General features: G+C 44.9%; 1 protein-coding gene across 4 annotated transcripts in view; it reads left to right on the top strand.

The window, feature by feature from the left end:
• The first annotated feature begins 4,909 nt into the window (after positions 1–4,909).
• Positions 4,910–17,170, top strand: part of LOC140717332 (fibroblast growth factor receptor substrate 2-like) — a 99,500-nt gene continuing 87,239 nt past the window's right edge. Inside the window, exon 1 of one of the 4 annotated variants that reach the window (XM_073030809.1) lies at positions 4,910–4,928. The gene's annotated coding sequence lies outside the window, so the exon portion shown is untranslated. Of the gene's footprint in view, positions 4,929–5,071; positions 5,230–17,170 lie in introns of those variants that run through there. The other 3 variants (XM_073030813.1, XM_073030812.1, XM_073030807.1) reach the window with 3 other exon arrangements.

Below are 17,170 nucleotides of genomic sequence, written 5' to 3'. Positions count from 1 at the left end.
AGGAGCGAGGTATGGAGAGATTTCCGAGATTGCTATGGCAATTATTGTGGAATTCATTGCCACAGACAGCTGTGGAGGTCAAGTCACTGGGTATATTTAAAGCAGAGGTTGATAGGTTCTTGATTAGTCAGGGTGCCAAAGTTTACAGGGAAAAGGCAGGAGAATGGGGTTGAGAAGGAAAATAAATCAGTCATGATCAAATGGCAGTGCAGGCTCGATAGGTCAAATGGCCTAATTCTGCTCCTATGACGTATGGTCTCCAATGGTAAAGTTGGATCTGAACTGTTGACAACAAACACAGAATCACAGACATTGGGCCTCCGACTTCAGTCTTTGACCTTCTCTATCGACCCCAGGCCTCACCAATCAAGGGGGCTCAAAGCCCAGACTCACGTGGACCACCAACCCCGTGACTGACTGACATGAGGTTTCACCAGCTCTTGGGCCACCTGCTCACGCAGACCTCTGATACTGAGACTCGCTGACGGGTGGGGGGGGGGGGGGGGGGGAGAGGGCGGGGTTCATGAAAAGGGACCCGCTGACCTCAGCCATCGACCACGGGGATCTCCATTTCAATGCGCAGGAAGAGAGCAGTGGTGCATCCTTCTCCACTGTTGGTGTTATCTACCGGAAATGCTGCCTCAAGAAGGCACCAAAGATCCCCACTCTTTGGGACATGATATCTTGTGGCAGCTACCATCATGCAGGAGGTACAGAAGCTTGTAGTCCCACACCACCAGGTTCAAGAACAGCTATATCCCTTCAACTATTTGGTTCTTGAACCAACCAGCACAACATTTGGGCTATGACTCCCTTGCACCTCCAAACTACAGGCCATGCCACTCAGGGACCTGGGCTATTTTTTGTGTGACTGCATGTTTTTCTGCTAACGTAACTGTAAGTGCTTTTTGTACCGTGTGTGCCGTGTTTTGAACCTTGGTTCTAGAGCAACATTATTTCATTTAGCTGTACACATGTGAATGATTGAATGATAAATAAACTTGAATTTGAACTTGAAAGCACAAGGCATGGTTAATAAGTTTGCAGTTGATACTCAAGTGCTGTGGGTCGTGTTGTAGGAGGTTATGAAAAATTACAGGGGGGATCTTGATCAACTGGGTATGTGGGCTGAGGACTGATTGGCAGATGGCTTTCAATCCAGATCAATGCAAGTTATTGCATTTTGGGGTAGGACTTGTACAGTGAATGGTGGAGCCCTGGGGAGTACAATGGAACAGAGGGAACTAGGAGTGCCAGTGCACAGTTCCCTGAAAGCAGCGTCACAGGTAGACAGGATGGTGAAGGAGGTATTTGGCATACTGTACTGGTCTTCACTGGCCAGGCCATTGAGTGCAGAAGTTGAGGAGTTGATGAGGCTGATTTTGGAGTATTGTATGCAGTTTTGGTTACCCTGTTATAGGAAAGATGTATTCAACTAGAAACAGTGCAGAAAATATTTAGCAGGCTGCTGCCTGGGCTTGGGGGCTTGAGTTGCAAGGAGAGGTTGTGTAGACTCACCATCGTTATGAGCCATGTTGTATGACGTGGGTCTTTGTGGTCCTTTAACCATGATTGTTCTTGGCAAGTTGTTCTACGGAAGTGGTTTGCCATTGCCTTCTCCTGGGCAGTGTCTTTACAAGATGGGTGACCCCAGCCATTATCAATACTCTTCAGAGATTGTCTGCCCAAGATTTGTGATATCCACCAGCTGCTCATACGACCATCCACCACCAGCTCCCATGGCTTCATGCGACCCCGATCGGGGGGGATGGGGGGGGGAGCTAAGCAGGTGCTACACCTTGCCCAAGAGTGACCTGCAGGCTGCAGAGGGAAGGAGCACCTGACACCTCCTTTGGTAGAGACGCATCTCCACCCCGCTAACCATAGACTAGGGCTTGGAATGTAGGAGACTGAGAGTGAAAGAGGAATATAAGATCATGAGGGTCAGTGATGGGGTGAAGGCACATTCTTCTTTCCCCCAGGGAGGGGGGGGGTGCCGAAAACAAGAAGGTGCAGGATTAAGATCAGAGATGAGAGATTGAAAAGGGACATCAGCGGCAGCTTCTTCATGCAAAGGGTGTTGCGTACTTGGAATGAGCTTCCAGAAATAGTCGTTGAGGTGGCCACGTCAGCAACATGTAAAAGCCAATCAGATACTGTAGTACATGGACTGGGGAGAGCAACAGACGTAAAATGCCGGAGGAACTCAGCAGGTCAGGCAGCAACTATGGAAATAAATAAACAGTTAATGTTCTTCAGAACAGGAAAGGAAGGGGGAAGATGCCAGAATAAGGAGGTGGTGGGACGGGAAGAAGGATCGCTAGAAGGTGATAGGTGAAGCCAGGAGGGCGTGAAAGGTCAAGGGCTGGAGAAGAAGGAATCCAATAGGAGAGGAGAATGGACCAGGGAAGAAAGGGAAGGAGGACTGGACCCAGGGGGAGGTGAGGAGGTCAGAGTGGGGAATAGAAGAGGGGAGGGGAGGGAAAAATTCCTTACAGGAAAGGTAAATTGATATTCATGCCATCAAGCTGGAAGCTACCCAGATGGAACAAGAAGTGTTGCTCCTCCACACTGAGGGTGGCCTCACACCCTCAGGGCAGAGGAGAAACCCTGAGGACTAGGAGAGGTGTAGAGAACGAAGGGACAAACATGGGCAGAAGGCCAAGACCTAGCGTAGATTGGGAGACCGTTTTGCTGATCACCTTCACTCCGTCCGCCACAAAAATATCAATTTCTCGAACTTCTGGTATTTGCCCCCCCCCCTTCACCATTCCCCATTCCTATTTCCCTCTCTCACCTTATCCCCTTACCTGCCCATCATCTCCCCCTGGTGCTCCTCCCCCTTCCCTTTCTTCCATTACCTTCTGTCCTCCCCTATCAGATTCCCCCTTCTCCAGCCCTTTATAGAGTCATAGAAAAGTGGAGCACAGAAACAGGCCATTTGACCCATCTAGTCCATGCTGAAACCGTTGAAACTGCCAACTCCCATCAACCTGCACCCAGACCTTAGCCCTCTATACCCCTCCCTTAACGTTGAAATCGAGCCCACATGCACCACTTCTGCTGGCATCTCATCCCACACTCTCACCACCCTCTGAGTGAAGAAGATTTCCCCTCATGTTCCCCTTAAACTTCTCACCTTTCACCCTTAACCCATGACCTCTGGTTGTAGTCCCACCCAACCTCAGTGGAAAAAGCCTGCTTGCATTTACTCTATCTATACCCCTCATAATTTAAAATACCTCTATCAAATCTCCTCTCAATAAACCTCAATATTCATTGTTTTTTTTCCTGATTTTTATTTTATTGCATTTTTTTAGTGCTGCATCAGATCTGGATTAGTTAATTCTCCTTTACACTTGTGTACCGGGAATGACATTAAACAATTTTGAATCAAAAGCCTCCACATCCATCCAGTGATGGGGTGACCGGAACTGGATACCGTGTTCCAAGTGCAGTCAAGCCAAAACTACAACGTGGCTTCCTTACTTTCATACTCAATGTCTTGACTTGCAAAGGCAGGCATGGCACATTCCCACCTTACCGCCCTGTCTACTCGTTTCATTGGTCTCCCGGATGAGAAAGATCAGTCCCCGCCATTAGCTTTGTCCACGGAATGCTGGGGGAGCCCAGCGGGTCAGGCAGCCTCTCTGGAGGAAAAGGAACACTCAATGTTTTGGGCAGAGACTCTTCATCAGGAGTGGAATGGCAAGGGTCGGATTAAAAAGGGTGAAAGCCCCATCCAGATTTCTCGATTTCACACGCCTGAGATTGGGGGGGGGGGGGTGGGGGGGAAGGGAGTTGGCTGGATTGGGAGGCATTAGTATCTCTTCCACCAATCAACTTCTTTGTTTCACCCCTCCCCCTTTTCCGGTTTCACCTATCACCTACTACCTTGCACTTCCTCCTCCTCAACCCCCACTTTCTCATTCTGAGCTCTTTCCCCTTCCTTCCCAGTCCTGAGGAAGGGTCTCAGCCCAAAATGTCGACTGTTTATTCCCCTCCATAGAGGCTGCCTGACCTGCTGAGCTCCTCCAGCACATTGGGTGCATTGCTCTCGATATCCAGCATCTGTATGCAGTACCTCTTCTGTCTGAGGGCAGAAGGGACTAGTTTGCAGGACCAACACTACCCTAAGGGCCTACCTCCTTCCTCTAACACTCAAAGATTCTCTAGCACAACCCTCATCATAAGCTTAGCAACACTTTGAAAACAAAATAAGGATAGTAAGTAAGCAATAGATACTTCAATACATTTTGAAATATTTTAATAAATTATAAGCAATAAATGCTTTCTGTTGTAATTGCACTCTTGTAAAAATTGTGTCTATATTTTCTTGTGAGGGCTATCCGATGCTCATTGCCAGCGATACAGCGGCAAGTTAAGTTTTTCATTGCAACTGTGCAGACACGTACCCTGCTGGTGAAGTTTGCACTGCGCCAATTGGCTGCCGTGCCTTTCACCCCCGACCTCGGCAATGACCACACGGGGCTGTGAACTGATTTGACGTGGAATATATAAACGCAGCTCCCTCGCGTTTCAGCGTGCGGAACTTTAAATATAAAACAACAGTGGCAAACCTGTAGAAAATTCTGCCAGATCTGACTGGGGTGGTGGTGGGAGCTTTTGCTTAGTATGGTCCACTTGAACCATTAACTGTTTCCCCCCTCTCTACAGATGCTGCCCGACCTGCTGAGCATCCAAAACACAGGAGATCCTGCAGGTGCTGAAAACTCAGGAGCATCTCCCACACACAATCCCAGCAGGTCAGGCAGCATCTATGGAGAGGAATAAAGAGTCGACGTTTCAGGACTGTTGACAACCCTTTTTATTTTGCAAAGGGTTTTCTGCGGGCGTGCGGCCGGATTGCTCGCCTGCATGAGAGCGTGAGAGCGGACGGGAGGGATCGCCGCAGCCTTGCAGACGAGGTAGGGACGAACTCTGGCGATCCGGGGCGCCCGGAGGACCGGCTCTCCTCGCCGGCTGCGGCTCGCCCGCCCATCTTGCCGCACGGCGAAGCTCCTTGGCGCCAGGCGCGCCCTTTGACCTCCTACGGGAGATGTCAGTTGAGGCCTGTGCGGGAGCGGGACGAGGCTTCAGCCTGAGGCGGCGGCCGGCTCCCGGCTCCCGGCTCCAGGCCACCGACTCCCGGCTCCGCTCCACTGGGAGGCGGCGGGCTGGGGTGGGGGGAGGAGGGGGAGAGGGCCGATGACAGAGAGACCGGCGGCGGTGAGTAAACGCGGCGGCGGCAAAATACCTTTCCTTACCCCCAATAGCCCCCCTCCTCCCGGGATCGGGATCTCCCGCGCCCGGCATTGGACCCCCCTCCCCACCTCCCCACCTCCCCTTCCGACATCGGATCTTCACCCCGGCATCGGAGTCCTCCCTCCTCGGTATTGATCCTTCTCTCCCCCCGCCCTATTTCCCTTCCCCCATCCGTATACCCCCAATCGATCCTCCCTCTGACCTCCCCTACCCGATCGCCCCTCCTCCCCTCCACCGGATCGCCCCTCTGTATACCCCCACATAATCCGCCTGATTCCCCATCCGCTCTCACCCCGCCCGATCCCCCTTTTGCCGTGCCCTCTGATTTCCCCCTCCGCCTTCTTCACCTCTTTATTGTCTTCCTCCTCCTCTTCCCCTCATCCCTACCGTTCTTCCCCCACTTCTGACATTTTTAAAAAAATCGCACTTGCCATTTTCGTTCTTTGTCCCCATCCCTTCTGTCTCCCTCCCTTCCCTATACACCGCCCCACGTCTCGTCACTGTCAGTGTGCGAGATAAAAATCCCCTTTCTCATGGATTCCCACTTCCTGGATCATCCTGTCTCAACCTCCCTGCCTGCCAGCCCACTCCACGGGTCTGCAAAGTTTCTTCTGAGGCTGTCTTCACATTAATCCTCGAGGAATTCTTACTTCCTTGGACTCCTTCCCTGTACCCAGCACCCCATTCCCACTAACTAGAAATGTGTATAGTAACGTGCGTATTTCTACGTTTTACTACCTACTGGTTGTATCATGCTCTGTCTGTTAAGAGAAAGTTGCATTCTTTTATTATGTAAAACTTGTGGGCCCATAGAGAGAAGTAGTGGTTTGCTGAGGAGTTTGGTTTCATTGCAACAAACATTCATGCCTTGAGGTTTTCTGTCAGGAGCTGTAGGTTGCTGAAGTGCGTGTCAATCCTCTTGCCACTCTGTGATTAGTATTGTGAAGGAACTGCTGTAAGTCCCTTGGATTGACTCGTCATATACCGCGTTTGTTGATTACAGTTGAACATTGAACATTGTAGCACAGAACAGGCCCTTTGGCCCACAATGTTGTGCCAGCTGTTTAACCTACTCCATGATCAATCTAACCCTTCCCTCCCTGGTAGGGAGGTAGTGTTCATGGGTTCAATGTCCATTCAGAAATCTGATGGCAGAGGGGAAGTAGCTGTTCCTGACTCGTTGAGTGTGTGCCTTTAGGCTTCTGCACCTCCTCCCTGATAGGAGCAATGAGAACAAGGCATGACCTGGGTGGTGGGGGTCCTTGATGATGGGCGCTGCCTTTTTGATTTTATTCTGTATCTACATTCTGTGTACTCACCACTCACTATTTAAAAACAATCTACTTCTGACATTTCCCCCTATACTTCCCTCCAATCACTTTAAAATGATGCCCTCTCATATTCGTTGTTCCTATCCTGGGGAAAAGTCTTTGGCTGTCCACTCTATCAATGCCTCTTATCATCTTAAGTATCTCTATCAAGCCATGTCTCATCTGCTTCACTCCAAAGAGAAAGGTGCTAGGTCACTCAGCCTGTCCTAATAAGATATGCAGGCAGTCCAGGTAACGCACACAAAAGGCAGCGTTTATGGAAATGAATAGGTAGTTGACATTTCAGGCCGAGACCCTTTTTCAGGAGTCCACCACCTTCTCCCGAAGTTGCGGCAAAGCAAAATGTAGTATTGCACTGCATTGCCAGGCATTCTTTTTCCATCATTAAACGCAAACAAAAAAAGGTGCTGGACTATAGCAAATTTTTTGTCAATTTCTGTAAAAGTGCAGTTCAGCATCTACAATTGGTTTACACCCTGCCATCAGCAATGATGGTGTTAATACCCTGTCTTTTTATGAGATGTGGACATTGTGGCGAGAAAGACATTTGAATGAGCATCTGTAAATTCTGATCACCCCTGGGGTGAACTTGCCTTTTCATAGAGAAGTGAAGGTTCGGCCACCTTACATCTGGAATTGCATATAGACCAAAATGACTGAGGTTTTAGGTTATCCTGAAGCTTGGGTTCCCAACCTGCAGTCCACTTCCCCCTGGGTTAATGGTAGGGGTCTGTGGCATAAAACAGGTTGGTAATCCCTATTCTAAAGGGTATTAGTGGACCAGTTGGAATTTTGTGATAGTTGGCTTTTCCATGCTATCATCCTGAATGCCCACCTTTTAAAACTGAGCTAATTTGTATTTTTCTTTGAAATGTTTTGTATAAAATATATCTGTGATGCTGTTGCACTTTTTGTGCATATGACAATTGACTTTGATTTTTCAGAATCAGATTTAAAATCACTGGCTTATGTTGTGAAATTTGTTGTCTTTGTAGTAGTAGTACATTGGTCTACGTTGCATAGTTAAATTAAATAAATAAGTAGTGCTAAAACAGAAATAAAAAAAATAGTGAGGTAGTGTACATGGGTTTAGCATCCATTCAGAAATCTGAGGCAACGGGGAAGAAGCTGATCCTGAATTATTGAGTGTGTGCCTTTAGGCTTCTGTACATCCTTCCTGATGATAGAAATGACAACAAGGCATGACCTGGGTGATGGGGGTCCTTAAAGCTGGAAGCTGTTTTTTTGATTTTACTCTAGAATTTATTAAATTAACTGAACTTAAATTCTTCCACTGCTATGCGTGGTTTTTTAAATTCATATTTCTGAAATGTATGTAGGCTTCTGGCTTTAAAAAGCAGATTACTATGGGGAAAATATCTGGTATTTTGAATTAGTTTTGTCAGGGTGTGTGAGTGCACCCAACCTGGCCAGCGGTGTAGTGGCATCCACACTGGATTGCGAGGCGAGTGGTCTCAGGCTCGAAACCGGCTGGGCGAAGTGCAAGGTTGCCGCCTGATGCGCCAAAAGGCGCAGAGAGGAATGGCTATCTGTATACTGGCGTTATGTTTTGTGAAAATAAAAGTGGGTAAATGTTGTAAAGATTGAACCATTGCTATCTATCCCTACCAAGCCACAATCTTCATTCTTTTCTCTTTGGTAGCTAGCTATCTAAGACTCAACCACTCTGTTTGTACCATTGATAAAGTAAAATACAGCTGATGCTGGAAATATGAAATTGAAAATCAAAAATGTGGGGAAATGCTTGGCAGATTGAGCAGTATTTGTGAAAAGAGGGACAAAGTTAGTTTTGGATCAACAACCTCTCATTACCTGAATTCCCATTGTCTTAGATGCTCCCAGTTTGAATCAGTATCAGGTTTATTATCACTGACATAGGTCATGAAATTTGTTGTTTCATGGCAGTGGCACAATGAGGCCTTCCATTGGTCAGGGTCGACCATGGCTATTGGGTCATAGCTGTTGATGTGATACGCAAGTCAGAACTGTATGAAATGGAGAGCAAGCTGTTGCCCATGTAGCAGGCTTCTCCTCTCCATGCAGCTGATGAATCCAAAGGAACGCCAGAGGCCGATACAGATTGGCACTAGTGGCATAGCAGGAGTTGCTAGTCAGCGTTGAACTCAACATAGGGCTACCTTAGGGACTCCAGCTCCAGAGTTTTCTCGCTGGGTTTACTCCCAAAGCCTTCCCCATGAGTGGGTACAGCCGCAATGAAGTGGCGTTTTAAGTTCCGAGTTTTCCTTCTCCGAGATGAGCTGCCAATCACAGTTGATGAGCCCAATCTGCCTGAAATGACAGGTTTTAAGGTGCAGTAACCCGACTTTGCCCCTTCTCCTGTCTGTAGAAACTGTTCCGCCAGGCTTAGTAGCTAAGCCACACGTGAAGGCCAGGAGCCCATTGGTTGTCAGAGGCTGTTTGAGGTGCATGTCATTGGGAGCATTTAATAGGTAGTGGGAGCTTCTCCCACTACCATCCTTGATTATGACCGTCTTAATGAACCAAGCAGCAGTACAGTGCAGGCATAACAAATTACTATAAATTATAATAAAATTAAATATTAAAAAGTTAGCGTTCATGGGTTCGTTGTCCATTCAGAAATTCAGAGAGGAAGAAGCTGTTCCTAAAACACTGAGTGTGTGTCTTCAGGCTCCTGTACCTCTTCCCAGATGGTAGTAATGAGAAGAGGGCATGTCCTGGACGATGAGCGTCTGTGCCGTATTATTGAGGTGACACTTTTTGAAGATGTCCTCAATGTGGGGAGGATTGTGCTCGTGACGGTGCTGTCTGAGTCTCCTACCCTCTGCAGCTTGCTGAATCGTTTTCACCTACTCGCTCCCAAGATGAATGTCTGTAGCATCAACAGGGTTGAATTTCTCATCTTCATAACATCATGTTACACTAGTTGTGCATTGGCCTGGCTACTGTTGTCACCCTTTTCAATGTGTTTATTGCTTCGAGATGAGTTCTCCAATAGGCACCTTGTGTCATGAGAACTCTGCATGTTCCAACTCAAACTTATCAGCATTCAGTTGACCTAGAATATTCTTATTTGAGCAAAATCAGAATTGGGTTTATTATCACTGATATGTTGTGCAATTTGTTGTTTTGGGGCAGTGGTACAGCCATCATCATCATAATTATGTGTCGTGTTGTATGATGTGGGCGATCATGGTCTTGTCTATGACTGTGATTGTTCTTGGCAGATTTTTCTACAAAAGTGGCTTGCCATTGCTGCCTTCTGGGCAGTATCTTTAAAAGATTGGTGACCTCAGCCATTGTCTGCCTGGCGTCAGTGTTCGCATAATCAGGACTTTTGACATGAATCAGCTGCTCACCTGACCATTCCCCCATTTGTTCTCATGGCTTCTCATGATCCTGATTGGGAGGCTAAGCAGATGCTACACCTTTTCCAAGGGTGACCTGCAGGCTAGCGGAGGGAAGGAGAGCTTTACACCTCTACACATTGCAAAACTTAAGAAATAGTCACATAAATAGTGCAAAAGAGGGATAGTGAGGTAATCGTGTTCAGGGGTTTGTGGACCACCCAGAAAACTAATGGTGGAGGAGAAGAAGCTACTCTTAATATGTTGAGTGTGGGTCTTCAGGCTCCTGTACCTCCTCCCTGATAGTAGTAATAAGATTTGGATATGTCCCGGATGGTGAGGATCATTAATGATAGATGCCACCTTCTCGAGGCGTCGTCTTTTGAAAATGACGTTGATGTTGGGGAAACTAGTGCCTGTGATAGAGCTCACTACACCCCTTTATACCCCATTCTTTCAATCACTGATGCAACCAGTTAGAATGCTCTCCAACGTACGTCTGTAGAAATTTGCTAAAGTGTTTTGTCACATGCCAAATTGCCTCAGACTCCTGAAGAAGTATAGCTGCTGTTGTGCCTTGTTTGTGATTGCATCAGTATGTTGAGCGCAAGATAGATCCTCTAAGATGTTGATGCCACGGGAACACGAAGCTGCTCACCCTTTCCAATACTGACACCTTGATCAGAACTGGTGTGTGTTCTCCTGATTTTCCCTTCCAAAAGTCCACAATCAGTTCCTTGGTCCTGCTGACATTGAGTGCAAGGTTGTTATTGTTATACTACTCAATCAGCCGAGCTGTCTTGCCCCTGTATGCCTCCTTGTTGCCACCTGAGATTCTGCCGACAGTGGTGTTATTGGCGAATCCACAGATGTCATTTGCGCTGTTCCTAGCCACACAGTCATGAGTGTAGAGAGTCTCTATTTATTTATTTATTTATTGATTGATTGATTGATTGATTGATTTAATTGATTTATTGAGGTACAGCGCAGAATCTGGCCCTTTAAGCCACACCACCCAGCAATCTCCTTATTTCATCCTAGCCTAACCACAGGACATCTTACAATGACCAATTAACCTCCCAACGAGTACCTGTTTGGACTGTGGGAGGAAACTGGAGCACCCGGAGGAAACCCACACAGACACGGGGAGGAAGTATAAGCTCTTTACAGGCAGCGGTGGGAATTGAACCTGAATTACCTGTACTGTGAAGTGATGTTCTTACCACTATGCTCCAGTGCCACCCAAGAATAGAGCAGTTGGCTAAGTATGCATCCTTGAGATGCGCCTGTGTTAGTTGTTAGCAGATTTTAAGTATATTGATACTTGTTAACAGATCCTTCGACAGCTGCTCCCCACCTATTAATGTTCAGCCATAGAACCCTGGAATATTTATGTTCCTTCAATTATGGCCCCTTGATCATTTAGCAATTACTTTGCCCCGCCACATTGGCGGTTGTGCTTGTGATGACAGGTTCCTAAACTCTGGAATTCTCTCAATTCTCTCCATCTTGTTCCCAGGCCTCTCCCTTTAAAGCCATCCTTAAAATCTATCTCTGACCAATCTTTTAGAGATTTGCCATAATATCTTTTAATGAGGCGATTTCAAATTTAATTCAATAATATTTCTGAAGTGCTTTGGGATGCTTTACAAACTGTGTTTCAGCTTTTATATTTAAAAAAAAATTGCTTTCAAACTTGTGTAATAAATTCCCTGGAAAGGGAAAGCAGTATTATATTGATGGTAGAGAATTGCAAATGTGAATATACAAAACCATAACCAATTTCAGGTATGTTATCTGAAAGTCATAGGGCACAGAAACAGGCCTTTCAGCCCATCTAATCTGTGCCAAACTATTTTGTCCAGTCCCATTGACTTGCATCTTGATACCCCTCCCATTCATGCCCATATCCAAACTTCTCTGAATGTTGAAATTAAACCCATATCCATCACTTCGCTGGCAACTCATTCCACACTCTGGCCACCCTCTGAGTGGAGAAGTTCCCCCTCAGGTTCCACAATATTTCACCTTTCACTCTTAACCCATGACCTCAAGTTCAGCTTAAAAAGCCTGCTTGCTTTGCACTATCCATAGCCCTCATAATTTGTGTATCTTTGTCAAATCTCCCCTCAGTCTCCTACACTCCAGGGAATAAAGCCCTAATCTATTCGGCCTTTCCATATACCTCAGGTCCTTGCCACTGATATTTAAGAACAAATTTGAGCGAGCAATTGATTTTTTGATTTGTTCAGCAGGGGTTTAATGATAAATGGTACTTTTTCTGAAGAGAAATTAAAATGCAAACTCCATGACAACTTAACTCATCGGTAATCTCATTGTCACTCTTGGGACAATGCTAATTTGCAGTGGAAATCAGTGCGAGTGAATATTTTGATATTGCAGCTTATTGGACGGGGGCCCGTTTATGCATTTTATCCATCAGACCTCGGGACAGTCTTTTTCCTGAAATGCTCATGAGCAGTGTGCACGCCAAATTGGATGCACTTTTTTGAGCTCGGAAAATAATTGATGGGGAGGTTGACGGGATAAAAGGTTTGTTATTTGATTCAAGATTGTTTAATGTCATTTCCAGTACACAAGTGCAAAGGAGAATGAAATAATTTGATTGCAGGTATAAGTGATCAAATCTTGAGGAACCTGTAGTGTGGCATGGGTTTTTCACCATAATGTAGTAACGTCTTGGATGAAGAAATATTGTGCACAAAGAACACTAAATTGGGAGGAACAGTAATTTCTAAACAAAAGATTCTGCAGATACCAGAAATCCAGAGCAACACACATAAAACACTGGAGGAACTCAGCGGCTGAGGTAGCATGTGTGGAGGGGAAATAAATGGTCAACAGTTTGGACTGAGACCCTTCATCTGGATAGGAAAGGAAGTGAGCGGATGCACAAGTCTATGCTGTGCATAGACTGCTCAGTTCTGCTATCCTTTTAAAGGTCATCTGTTATTACTCCCTTTACAGATATCAAATTTTCCCCACAACTGACATTAGGTTTACAGGTTGGTATATCTCACTTTAACCCCCTCCCTCCACTCCTTTCTCCTCCCCGCCCCTTAAATAGTGAAGTCACATTTGGTATCCAATAATCCACATGAACAATACCTGAATATATTGTATTTTGCAAGATGATAACCAGACTGTTCACTATCTCTATAGTTACCTCCTTTAAATGTCTAGGATGTAATATTATTGATATATGGAAACTATTTCTTTCGTGCAAGTGTGGAACAAGGCAATGTAATCTTAAAATTAAAGATGGGTCTTTTAGAAGCAAAATAAGGAAGCATATTTCACATGGAGGGCAGATTAGTTATGGATAACTCTTCCCAAAGGTCAGTTTCAGTCTTCAAGACTGAGAGACTAATTGGATGAGGGATTAAAGGATCTGAGGGGAACGAATTCAGGACCAGATCAACTGATCTTTTAATACCAAGTATTGAGTGACCTTACCTTATCCTTTTCCTATATCTCTAAGTATGAAGCATGCTTTGTAAACATTAGCTTATCCTATCCAAGTAAGGCCTCAAATTTACCCATTCCCAGTTTGAAAAGGTAGCAATAGAAATTACTGTACTGGACTCTCCTGTGGGCCTATGGCTAGAATGACTGAAATGTAATTCTTCAACAGAGATCTATTCAACAGAAGTCTGGTGCCAACAATGTGGTATTTCTGGCCCCAAATGCATTTCGTAAAGCTGCTGCAGTTATTGTCATTCATCACTCAGCTAAGATCAAGGGAGTGCAAGATAGCCACCAAGTTGATAGATTTCTCTAACTTATACTAATTTCAACCCCTTCCCCCTTCTGTCTTTTTCCATTCCCCATTCTGGTTCGCCTCTCACCCCTTCTCTTCTCCTCATCTGTCCATCAGCTCCCTCTGGTGCCCCTCCTCCTTCCCTTTCTCCCATGGCCCCTTCTTCTCTCCTATCAGATTCATTCTTCTTCAGCCCTTTACCTCTTCCACTTCACAGCTTCTTACTACATCACTCCTCCCCCACCCATCCACCTTCCCGTATCGCATACCAGATTCCCTTTCCTTTCCAGACCTAATGAAGAGTCTTGACCTGAAACGTCAACTGCTTATTCCTCTTCAGAGATGCTCCCTGACCTGCTGAGTTCCTCCAGCATTTTGTAGGTGTTGCTTAGTGTTTACTATAATCTTGGTATTCCTTTTATTGGTGAAGACATGAAGAGTTTAACATTCTCTTTATTGAATTGTCCCCAGCAAATCAGAGAACTTCAATCAAAATATCATTTGATTTGTATTTTCACGGCTCATTGTTGCTTCGAAGTTTGAGACTTGACTAAGTACTTATGTTCTGTTGTGGAGTTGAACTCAGAAGCTTTTGATTTTGAGGTAAAGTGTTGTCAACTATGACAACACAAAATAGATCTATAATATGAGAGCAAATAGTACAAGAAAGTGAAGTTTTCAATTAATGAGTTCAAAGTAAATTTGTTTTGTTACCATATACTTCTTGAGATTCATTTTCTTGTAGGCATTTACAGGAAAAAATAAATACAATGGAATTTATGAAAAGCTCTACATAAACAAAAAGACTGACAAAAAACTATGCAAATAAAAATAATACTGAGAGTGTGAGTTGTAAAGTCCTTCAAAGGGAGTCAGTAGGTTGTGGAATCAGTTCAGAGTTGTGGTGCATGAAGTTCCCACCAATTCCTGTAAGGAGTTTGTACGTTCTCCGCGTGACTGCGTGGCTTTCCTCCGACTTCTCCGGTTTCTTATCACAGTCAAATGATGTACCGGTTGGTAGGTTAATTGGTTTTTGTAAATCGTCCTTTGATTAGGCCAGGATTAAATCGGGGGATTGCTGGGCGGCATGGCTCAAAGGACTGGAAGGGCCTATTCTGTGCTGCACCTCAATAAATATAACAGAAGTTATCCACACTGGTTCAAGAGCCTGATGGTTGATGGGTAATAACTGTTCCTGAACCTGGTGGTGTGGGACCCAAGGCCTCTGTACCTCCTGCCCACTGGCAGCAACGAGAAGAGACCACAGCCTGGATGGTGGAGGTCCTTGATAGATGCAGCTTTTTTTTTTTGGCAGTGCTCCATGGAAATGTACTCAGTGTAGGAGAGGGCTTTGCCTCTGGTGGACTGGGCTGTAACCAGCAGCGATAGAAAGGAAATCTTGGCTTTAAAAATTGGGTGCACGGGAAGAGATGGAAAGATTGTGTGGAATTTTTGGGCAGCTGATGTTAAGCCATTCAACATATTAAAATTCATGCACTTGCATAAGTTTTGCATATTGCATTTATAGAAACATGTCTGACTCCACAGCATATGGTTGTTATTCAGAGTTTCAGAGTTGTATGCTTTGGTGATAAATGAAGCTTTGAATTTTTGTATGTTCCTGGCAGTTTCAAAGGTACATTTAATGTCCGAGAGATGTATACAATATACATCCTGACATGCTTTTTCTTTGCAACTATCCACGAAAACAGAGGAGTGCCCCCAAAGATTGAAGGAAGTTAAATGTTAGAACCCCAAAGTCCCCCCCCCCCCCAGCTCCCCTCTCTCCTGTGTGTAAGTGGCAGCAAGTAACATCCTAGTTCCTTCACTTCAGTGCGTTGCTGGTTACTTCACAATTCTGCTTGTTGTATATTATTTTGTCGTATTCTGTTTCATAAATGTTCTCCGTCTGTTGTACACAAAATGCTGGAGGAACTCGACACATTCTCCCTGTGACTGCGTGGCTTTCTATGTGGAGTCGAATAAGCAGTCGGTATTTCAGGCTGAAACCCTTCATTAGGACTCTTGGCACAAAACAAAGACAGTTTATTTCCCTCTGTAGATGCCGCCTGACCTGATGACTTCCTCCAGCATTTATAAACACAAAGTTCTGCAATGTTGGAAATCCAAAGCAACACACACAAAATGCTGGAGAAACTTAGCAGTTCAGGCAGAGAAATGAATAAAGAGTTGACGTCTCAGGCCGAGACCCTTTTCCAGGACTGGAAAGGCAGGGAGGAGATGCCAGAGTAGAAAAGTGGGGGGTGGGGAAGGAGGATAGCCGAAAGGTGATAGGTGAAGCCAAGTGGGTGAGAAAGATAAGGGCTGGAGAGGAAGGAATCTGATAGGAGAGGAGAATGGGACCATAGGAGAAAGGGAAGGAGGAGGGAACCGGGGGGTGGGGGGGTGTGATAGGCAGGTAAGGAGAAGTAAGAGCTAGAGTGGGGATTAGAAGGGGGGGGATTTTTTTTTAACTGGAAGGAGAAATCGATATTTATGCCTTTAGGTGGGAGGCTACCCAGACAGAATATAAGATGTTGCTTTAGCATCTTGCCCACAATGGGTAAATTTGGAATGTAAATCTGTACAAGACTTTTCATTGTTTTCAATTTTAGGATCATCACTTCCTTTTTCTTTATCTAAATTGAATAAACAAATAACTAATCCCATAGTTAAACATACATTGCGAATATGGTTTCAATTTCGTAAATTTTTTGGCTTGAATAAGTTTATCTTATCAAGCCCTATTATACTTAACTTTTTTTTTCGACCCTCTTTTATGGATCAAGCCTTTGTATTATGGAAAACAAAAGGTATAACTTGTTTTCGTGATCTATTTTTAGATAATAGTTTTATGTCCTTTGAACAGCTATCTAATAAATAAAATTTACCTAACACTCGTTTTTTTTAGATATTTGCAAGTTAGAAATTTCTTGAATAATATGTTACAGTCTTTTCCGAAATTATGTCCAATGGACATTACGGAAAACTTTTTAGCTCTGAATCCTTGCCAGAAGGGTTTAGTAGCCACCATTTATAATATGATCATGAAAATACAGCCAGAAGTATCAGAAAAAATTAAGAAGGAATGGGAAAAAGAACTTCATTGTCTTGTACCCACTGAGCAGTGGGAGAAAATTTTACAATTAGTCAATTCCTCTTCTATTTGTGCTAAACATTCCCTAATACAATTTAAGGTTGTACATAGGGCTCATATGTCCAAGGATAAACTTGCTCGATTTTACTCTCATGTTAATCCAACCTGTGACAGATGTCATTCTGAAGTAGCTTCATTGACCCACATGTTTTGGTCTTGCCCTTGTTTGCAAAATTATTGGAAAGATATTTTTGGTATTATTTCAACAGTTCTGAATATCAAATTGCAACCGCATCCTATTACTGCAATTTTCGGTTTACCAATGGTGGACAATATTTGTTTATCCCCC

The sequence above is a fragment of the Hemitrygon akajei genome, chromosome 27, assembly GCF_048418815.1.
Source record: "Hemitrygon akajei chromosome 27, sHemAka1.3, whole genome shotgun sequence".
Taxonomy (NCBI): domain Eukaryota; kingdom Metazoa; phylum Chordata; class Chondrichthyes; order Myliobatiformes; family Dasyatidae; genus Hemitrygon; species Hemitrygon akajei.
Note: the sequence above shows the minus strand (reverse complement) of the source record. Positions and strands in the feature narration are given on the sequence as shown.